The sequence below is a fragment of the Palaemon carinicauda genome, chromosome 27, assembly GCF_036898095.1.
Source record: "Palaemon carinicauda isolate YSFRI2023 chromosome 27, ASM3689809v2, whole genome shotgun sequence".
Lineage (NCBI taxonomy): Eukaryota > Metazoa > Arthropoda > Malacostraca > Decapoda > Palaemonidae > Palaemon > Palaemon carinicauda.
In genome coordinates this window covers 63795596-63805595 of record NC_090751.1, presented here as the reverse complement: position 1 = coordinate 63805595, position 10000 = coordinate 63795596, and the positions used below count along the sequence as shown (strand labels likewise).

The following is a 10000-nucleotide window of genomic DNA, read 5'->3' as shown; positions in this document are numbered from 1 at the left end:
ATAACTAATAATCTGTAAAGGTTATTTTAATTTCACGGATATTCTGGGGCTGCTGATGTGTAAGTCTTTCCCAAGCAGCAAATGCTTTTCATTGCAAATTCTATTTCAGTTCGGTTTATTTGGACAGTTTTGAAACCCCACATATTGTGCGTCCAAAAGAATCTTTTAGTGCCAAGGAATTACCCAGACAGTTCTCCTTCAGACAGCTTTTCCCCTTTCCGTTCCTGGAAACTTTTTCCATAGTTTTTTCTCTTTCTTTTTTTCTTTTTGTCAAACTTTACCAACTTTTAAATAATTCGCCCGGTAGAATTTTGAGCAGGAAAATTATATTTGAACTAGAAAAGTAAATGTAAATGTGACCGGCATATGCAATAAATGGTCACGAGAAACTTTGTTCTCAAAAGAATTTTTTTTTTTTCTTGTTAGGAAAATTCTGGGCGATATTCTTCCACGTTTACAGATATTAGTAGGTTCCTTTCGAAGCCTAAATGGGGAAGAAATGTTCCGTCACTTCTCATAAAAGGTATAGAGGTATAAAATTAGTTTCTTATTTTAACAGAAAAATGCTTTCACACTAGTATTGGCATAATTAGCAAATTTCACGAGTAAAGACATTATTTTGTTCCCATACTACCAAAATAAAGCATAAAATTGATCATTACTGCTTAATGTAAACGTTAAACATATCTCTCTTCTTGTGATAGTTGAGTAAAAAGCAATGAGTTTAATGAAATATGCTGTTTTATTAGAAATCATTTAGGTTAATTGCAATAAATATAAGCAAACATTTCTGTTAATCTATGCTTGCATTTGTTTGCGCGTAAGTGAAAGGCTTGACGAAAATGCTTTTTTTATAGTTTGTATGCTGCAAATTTAATTAATAGTTGTTCTAGTTGGCGTTATTATCATGTCTCTTTTATAGTGAATTCTTCGCTTCTTCATTTCTTTTCCATATTGAGCTACTTCCATATTTTGGCCCTTGTGATTGTAACAGTTTGCTTTTCCAACCAGGGCTGCAGTTAAACTTGTAGTGATTATATGCTGCACATCTCTCTCTCTCTCTCTCTCTCTCTCTCTCTCTCTCTCTCTCTCTCTCTCTCTCTCTCTCTCTCTCTCTCTCTCTCTCTCTTTGTATATATATATATATATATATATATATATATATATATATATATATATATATATATATATATATATATATATATACTGTATATATATATATATATATATATATATATATATATATATATATATATATATATATATATATATATGTACACACACGTGTGTGTATCTGTCTGTCTGTAACTTGTGTGTTGTACACTGATACGTGTTGGGTCAATTATCGCTTAATTTTCATTTAAAGAGATTGCTCAAAAAGTGATCCTCCAGATTTAATTTGAATATTGCAAGTGACAAATATAATAAATAGAAAAAAACTGATAAGATATTGCATTCATATGTTTTGTTTGATGAACACACATACATACATACACACTTATATATATATATATATATATATATATATATATATATATATATATATATATATATATATATATATATATATATATATATTATATATGAGAGAGAGAGAGAGAGAGAGAGAGAGAGAGAGAGAGAGAGAGAGAGAGAGAGAGAGAGATATGAATGACTGGATCGGAATCAACCCTTATCTCTTTTTACAGCTGAGTGGTCAAAGTCTTAGCGTTACTTTAATTTCTATTCGGAGCCAAGCGTCGAATCCCTAGTCAGGCAGAAATACTTATGATAAGAGGAATTTCCTAATGGATCCAATGGTATAAGCGAATATTATATCAAAATGTGTTTGGGATTTATTTGAAAAATCTAAATTATGAATGATATTAATGAAATTATCAATATATGTATATATATATATATATATATATATATATATATATATATATATATATATATATATATATATATATATATATATATATATATATATATATATTGTGCGTTGTGTTCAACCTTTATTTGTTCTAATGTACAAGCCTCCGTATTATTATTATTATTATTATTATTATTATTATTATTATTATTATTATTATTATTATTATTATTATTATTAATAATAATTACTTGCTAAGCTACAATCCTAGTTGGAAAAGCAGGATGCTATAAGCTCAGGGGCTCCAACAGGGAAAAACGATTATTTCAAGTGTCCTACCCCCAAGGTATACAAATACATTGCTTGACTGCGATTTCATTTTTTTTCTGGCAGTTGTGAAGATTTGATCTATCTGTTATTCAGCATGAAATATTCCAATTTAAATATCGATACATAGAATTGTTGCGAAGAAGAGACAATGTTGTCTTATCTCGTTTAGGTACTCGCTGAATTTCCTCCACGGCCTTGTATGCAGTTTAGAAGACGTCCAAAGTCATTAAATATCAACCAAGCTTCAGCCTTATGGCCATCACAGGGCTGCTGATACGGATAGTGTCGTCGTAGTATACGCCTTGTTATAATAATAAAGCCGTCGTCACGACCACTAAACTCAAGCCCTTTAATAACCCTACTATAACGATCGACCACGTCCCCCTCTTACTGTCGCTATCGCCATCATCGTCTTTACCTTCTATTCGTATCTCGTCAGTGCACCTTCTTATGCAGCGATCTTTGAGTCTTACGGATGCCATAAGCCTCAACGGTATCGAGGCTATTAACGCTGTAACCAGGCGTTGAGTTTACAGCAGTCACAGCAACGAGGTCTGAAGTCTTTTGGTGCATTGCAGTTACAACCTAAATTTCATCACAGTTGTCCTGTAAAATATTTAAATCAATTGTAGGATTTTTTCTTGTATAAAACTAACTTTAGCATATATAATCTACGACTCTACGAAATTAATGGTATGGTATAAGAAATCAGAAAACTAACTTTATTTCGTTGTTTTTATATAATGATAACGCAGACTATACCGTTAGTAAAAACTTGATGATGGACCTCTAGTATAAAGGATGATGGTTGGGGTTACTATATTTTATGTTATTACCTCATACAAGTCATCCGATATATATATATATATATATATATATATATATATATATATATATATATATATATATATATATATATATATATATATATATATATATATATCATATAATAAAAGAATTACGATGCCATATGGAAAGAACTAGTGCTGCTAGACGATTATATGCTCTGTAATCTGAGCTTGTTCCGTAGTTAAAAAAATATCTAAAATAGTTTAACTTTACTTTCAATGGCCAAAATACAGTGTGTGTTATTATTATGCAAGTTGATAAATCATTATCATAATATGTGTAAAATTGAAAAGCCGGTACAATAAAAAAAAATGTCATATTTGGCAATACGTCTGTTTTAAGGTAAATATCTCATAAGGTAATTATACCTTTAGTCGGGTTACCCTAACTCTGATCATTCGTGTGTCTGCCACCAACAGTGACAGTCTGAAAAGTTGTTTAGTGAAGTTAGTGTTTTCTGTCGATGACTAGCGCTCTAGATGCTCTGTCCAAACCTATAATTCATGAGATGGCATTGTTTTTTTAACAAAGGAGTTAATAAGGTGAGCAATTCAGATTCGTAAGTGTGATATAATGCTCATGGGCATGGGTGGGTGTTTTATCTTTCAATTATTCTCGTAATTGGGTTAACTACAAAGTTAACTAAGATTGTATGTTCCAATTTCGTCATCCGAATTAGAGCATAAAAAGAGAATTAACAAGGTTAATTTTAAGTCTCTCTCTCTCTCTCTCTCTCTCTCTCTCTCTCTCTCTCTCTCTCTCTCTCTCTCTAAAATGCACCCAACATTTGCAGGTTTCTTTTTTTTTTTTTTTTTTTTTTGTCGAGGAAAGTATATTATCTTCTTTTACTCTGAGGACCCCAGCCCTGCGACGACGGAAAGATTTTGGCTAAATATGATTGTTGCATTTTCTGTGCCCTAAGAGAACCGATGCTGATATTAAGTTTGCTCGACTTGACTCTCCAAGGAAATAAGAGGTACTGTCTATTCTCCTTTTGCAGCTTTCTGTCCAAATTCATCCTTCATGAAAGGAAATGGTTGTCATGGCGTTTTTTTTTTTTTTTTTCTTTTACGAGCTCATTTTAATCGACATTGACGATACTTGAATAAACATATTGTTATAATTAATGACCTGTGATATTTACTTTCATGTATATAGGGCTATTGAATGATTATGTATTAGGATTGGCATAGTTAATTTATTGTTACCAGAAAATTCTGTATATACCGTAATTCACATCGTTAATTTCAGATTACTAATCAAATCTGTATTATCGTTCTTTTCTAATCGTAATTAATGACAACATAATGAATGCGAACAGAGCTCCTACATACAGAAATACTTTTCATGCAAAATCTCGATTGTCATTTTTCTAAGGATTTAGTTTATTATTCAAGCCATTTGAGGTAACGGCACCCCAATTTATTGGAATAAAAATGATTTGCAGGGAAGATTTGCATTCGGTAACTGGTCCAACTATTCATAATAAACTATCATGAAGACTGAAATGGTTGCAAATCAACTGATTGCTTTCTGAGTGATGAGTCGGTTTGATAAATCAGGTGGCAAAATTAATATGTCCAGCATCACTCGAATCCATTGTGCATTTGTTTTGTTTGTGTTGTGCGAAATGAATGAGGAAAGAAAAGAGGATGTTAGGAAGGGTACCTCACCAATCACATGTTATGTTTTTTGTTGATGGCGATAAAGAACCATTTTCAGCTGTTAGCCTAATTCAAAATTCAATGAACAAATATCTATAAAAATAAAACAGTTTCTCTTCATCACGGTTTGCTGCTCAGACCGTTGACTTTATTCACTATAAATTTTTGAAAAGGGGGCTCGAGGTCTCCAGTTATTATGTAGGCTAAAGTTATCGATATTGAAATGGAACCATGAAATAATACAAAGTTTTATGGCATTTGCAATTTAATGTATATATATATATATATATATATATATATATATATATATATATATATATATATATATATATATATATATATATATATATATATATATTGGTCCAATTACTGGTCATCAATCGTTGGATTGACGTTTCATCACTTGGTTATTCCTGAAAAAATGCCACACATAAAAGACAGGGTGGCCCAAAGATACCCACCTACAAGCCCTGTTTTCTTTGGCGACCATGATCTGCGATGTTTATGTACTATATTAGTATCAGTATTAGTTCTGTTTTCTATAGCGACTGTCATCGATGTTTATATACTATGGTACTGTTAATATTAGTCCTGTTTACTTTTGCGACTGTCATTTGCGATGTTTATATACCATGGTACAGTTAGTATTTGTCAGTTTTCTACAGCAACCATGATCGGCGATGTTTATATACTATGGTATCGTGAGTATTATTACTGTTTTCTATAGCGACTGTGATTGACGATGTTTATATACTATGGTACTATTAGTATTAGTCCTGTTTTCTATAGCACCTCTGATCGGTGATGTTAATATACTATGGTACCGTTAGAATTAGTCTGCTTTACTATAGCAACTGTGATCGGCAATTATTATATTCTATGATACTGTTAGTGTTAGTCCTGTTTTCTATAGCGACTGTGATCGGCGATGTTAATATACTATGGTATCGTACTGTAGGTATTAGTCCCGTTTTCTATAGCGACTGTGATCGGCGATGTTAATATACTATGGTATCGTAGGTATTAGTTCCGTTTTCTATAGCGTCTGTGATCGGATATGTCTATATAATATGGTACCATTAGTAACAGTCCTATTTTCTATAGCGACTGTGATCAGCGATATTTATATAATGTGGCACCATTAGTATTAGTCCTTTTTTCTACAGTGACTGTGATCGGTGATGTTTATATATGATACCGTTAGAATATTTTTTTTTTTTTTTCTGTAGCGACCAGTGTTCGGCCTTTTTTATATACTATGGTACTGTTAGAATTAGTCTTGTTTTCTATAGCACCTGTGATCAGCGATGTTCATATACTATGCTACTGTGTTCATATACTATGCTACTGTTAGCATTAGTCTTGTTTTTTGTAGTGACTGTGATCGGCAATGTTTATATACCAAGGTACTGTTAATATTAGTCCTGTTTTATATAGAGACTGTGATCGGCCATGTTTATAAAATATGGTAATATTAGTATTAATCCTGTTTTCTATAGGGACTGTGATCAACTATGTTTTTATAGTAGTGTACCATAAGAATTAGTCCTGTTTTCTATAGCAACTGTGATAGATTTTTATATACTACAGTACTGTTAGTATTGGTCCTGTAATCTATAGCAAATGTTTATATAATATGCTACCGCTAAAATTAGTCTTGTTTTCTATAGCGACTGTGATTGACGATTTTCATTTACTATGATACTGTTAGTATTAGTCCAGTTTTCTTTAGCGACTGTGATTGGCAATGTTTATATACCATGGTACTGTTTTTATTAGTCCTGTTTTCTATAGTGACTGTGATTGCCGATGTTCATATAATATGGTACCGTTAGAATTAGTCTTGTTTTCTGTAGCGACTGTGATTGGCGATGCTTTTATACTATGGTACTGTTAATATTAGTCCTGTTTTTTTATAGCGACTGTTATCGTCGATGTTTATATAATGTGGTACCATTAGAATTAGCCGAGTTTTCTATCACGACTGTGATCGGTGGTGTTTATATATTATAGTACAGTTAGTATTACAGTAGTCCTGTTTTTTATAGTAACTGTGATCGGCTATATGTATATACTAAGGTACTGTTAGTATTAGTCATGTTTCCCTATGCGACTGTGATCGGCAATGTTTATATATTATGGTACTGTTAATTTAGTCCTGTTTGCTATAGCGACTGTGATCGACGATGTTTATATACCATGTTACTCATAGTATTAGTCTTATTTTATATAGCGACTGTGATCAGCTATGTTTATATGATATGGTACGGTTAGAATTAGTCTTGTTTTCTTTTGCGACTATAATCGGCGATGCTTGTATACTTCTTCTTCTTCTTTGTCTACATCTTTTCCCCACTTCTTTGTGGGGTCGATGTTTCTGGTCAGCTTTCTCCGTCTACTTCTGTCCCACACCTCATCACCGGTTAATCCCTTTGATCGAAGGTCATCCTTGATACAGTCCACCCATCTTCGCTTTGGTCTCCCTCTCCTTCTCGTTCCCTGTACCTCCATTTCCATCACTCTCCTCCCAATATACTATTCATCTCTTCTCATGACATGACCGTACCACCTCAGTCTACTTTCTTCGATGCTTGTATACTATGATCCTGTTAGTATTAGCTTGGTTTTAGATAGCTATAGTACTGTAATCAACCATGTTTATAAACTATGGTGCTGTTAGTATTATTTCTATTTTCTAGAGCATCTGTGATCGGGGATGTTTATATACTATGGTACTGTTAGTATTAGTCTTGTTTTCTAGAGCGACTGTGATTTGGGTGATGTTTATTTACTATGGTATTGTTAAGATTAGTCCTGTTTTATATAGCAACTGTGATCGGCGATGCTTATATACTATGGTACTGTTTGTATTCGTCCTGTTTTCTAGAGCGACTGTGATCGGTGATGTTTATATACTATGGTACTATTAATATTAGTTGTTTTCAAGAACCAGGAGGGTGACCAGGGGCATTGTCGAGGACCAGGAGACATTTAATTGGCAGGTTTTTCTCAGCCAAATATTTTTTGACTGCCAGATCAAAACACAGCTTAACCCATTCTGTGAAGAAATGCCGAGTAACACAAGCCTTAGCATTAGCACGCCACATCACTTGCAGTTTTTCTTTCAAGATCCTTGGGCTCTTGAAAGCATGTGGGTTTTCTGAGTGGTATGCCAGCAGTGGCTTGACCTTACAGTCACTGCTGGCATTGACACACAAGGCTAGAGTTAACCGGTCCTTCATGGGTTTATGGCTCAGTAGTCTCTTCTCCTCTGCCGGGATAAATGTCCTCCTGGGCATCTTCTTCCAGAAAAGGCCAGTTTCATTGCAGTTGAACACTTGTTGGGGGATGTAGCATTCTTGTGCGATAACAGAGGCAAAGGTTTTGACGAAGTTCGCCGAGGCTTTCGAGTCGGAACTTGCTGCCTCCCCATGCCTCACATCCAAGTGTATCGCAGTCCATTTTTTTAAGTTATCTAACCAGCCACGACTGGCTTTGAAGGTTTCCGCTGGCGTCGAAGTCTCCCCTCTCTCAGCTGCTTGCTTCCCTTTCAAATCATCGTAGATTCTGCTGCCGTTTTCACAGATGATAGTCTCGGTCACGGTATCTCCCGCCAACTGTTTCTCCTTTATCCATATTAAAAGAAGCCTCTCCATCTCGTCATGGATATCACTACGCAGCTTGGAAAGGATGGTTACTCCTTTGGAAGACTTGGTGCTCTTTATAGCATCCTTCTGCTTGAGGATGGTACATATTGTTGACGTACTCCTCTCATATTGGCGAGCCAGGCCAGTCACTCTTACACCACTCATGTTTTTCCATTATTTCATGCTTTATCTCGATTGTCATCATACGCTTTTCTTTTCACTACCCTTGTTTGCACTCACTTCCTTTGGACCCATTGCTTATTCACATAATTCTGGACTGATTAACGTAAAAAAACACATGAAAAAGGCAAACACTACGGTCGATGCTCAGAGATAACTTTACGCGATGCTGTTCTGGTGAGAAGCCTCTCTCACACTCGGCCACCTGGCGGCCGCATAGGAAACTGCCTCGTATCTCAAATTTTTCTCGTATCTCGGATAAAAAATTTGCTCGAAATGTTCCTTGTATCTCAAATTTGTCGTATTTTTCGTATATTTTTTTTTTTATGGAGAGTGTGATCGGCGATGTTTATATGTTATGGTACTGTCAATATTAGTCCTGTTTTCTATAGCGACTGTGATCGGTGATGTTTATATGTTATGGTATTGTTAGTATTAGTCCTGTTCTGTATAGCAACTTTGATCGCCATGCTTATATACTATGGCACTGTTAGTATTAGCCCTGTTTTATATAGCGACTGTGATCGGCGATGTTCATATAATATGGTACCGTTAGTATTTGTACTGTTGTTATAAAGAGTTTGGTCGGCAATGTTTATATGCTATGGTGCTGTTAGTATTAGTTCAGTTTTCTATAACGACTGTGATCGGCGATATTTATATACTCGGGTACTGTAAGTATAAGTCCTGATTTATAAAGCGACTGTGGTCGGCGATGTTTATATACTATGGTACTGTTAATATATATATTGGAAATTAAGTTATTTTTCACCAACCTCGTTGGTCGTCGATCTTAAAGTTAGTGTCATTCTTGTAAGGCTATGCTAAACTAAAAGACGGATCTATTATTGAAGAAACAATGTTTATAAACATTCTCTCTCTCTCTCTCTCTCTCTCTCTCTCTCTCTCTCTCTCTCTCTCTCTCTCTCTCTCTCTCTCGATAGATAGATAGATAGATAGATAGATAGATAGATAGATAGATAGATAGATAGATAGATAGACTTGATGATTTTTGCCAAGGTTCATGTTATACTTCAGCCTTTTACCACTCTACCAGAATCGTTTACTCCTTAAGAATTTCATTGACAACTAGAGAGCCTTATTGCTTTATCCTTACCTTAGAGAGAGAGAGAGAGAGAGAGAGAGAGAGAGAGAGAGAGAGAGAGCATGTGAGTCAGTCACACGAGTGTGTGTGTGAGTGAGAGAGAAGAAAATATTTAATATTTCACTGTTTGCAAAAATTTCGGGGTGTATTTTGGAATGAGTGATGTTCAAAGTAAACTCAACCATGATAAACAGAATATTCGAAGCATAATAATGATTAATTTAGAAATATTAAATTTATATATTTTGTGTGTCCTAAATATACTGTAGCAACTCATGACACCCTATTTTCCAAATTTGGCCTTGTGGCCCCTGAAAAAATCTCATGGCCTGTCTCAGTCCTGTTTTCTATAGCGACTGTAATCGGTGCT

At 34.4% G+C, this 10000-nt stretch overlaps 1 protein-coding gene across 1 annotated transcript in view; it reads left to right on the top strand.

The window, feature by feature from the left end:
- Window positions 1–3442: 3442 nt before the first annotated feature.
- Window positions 3443–10000, top strand: part of LOC137620741 (KH domain-containing, RNA-binding, signal transduction-associated protein 2-like) — a 585605-nt gene continuing 579047 nt past the window's right edge. Inside the window, exon 1 of the mRNA XM_068351118.1 lies at window positions 3443–3576. The gene's annotated coding sequence lies outside the window, so the exon portion shown is untranslated. The remainder of the gene's footprint in view (window positions 3577–10000) is intronic.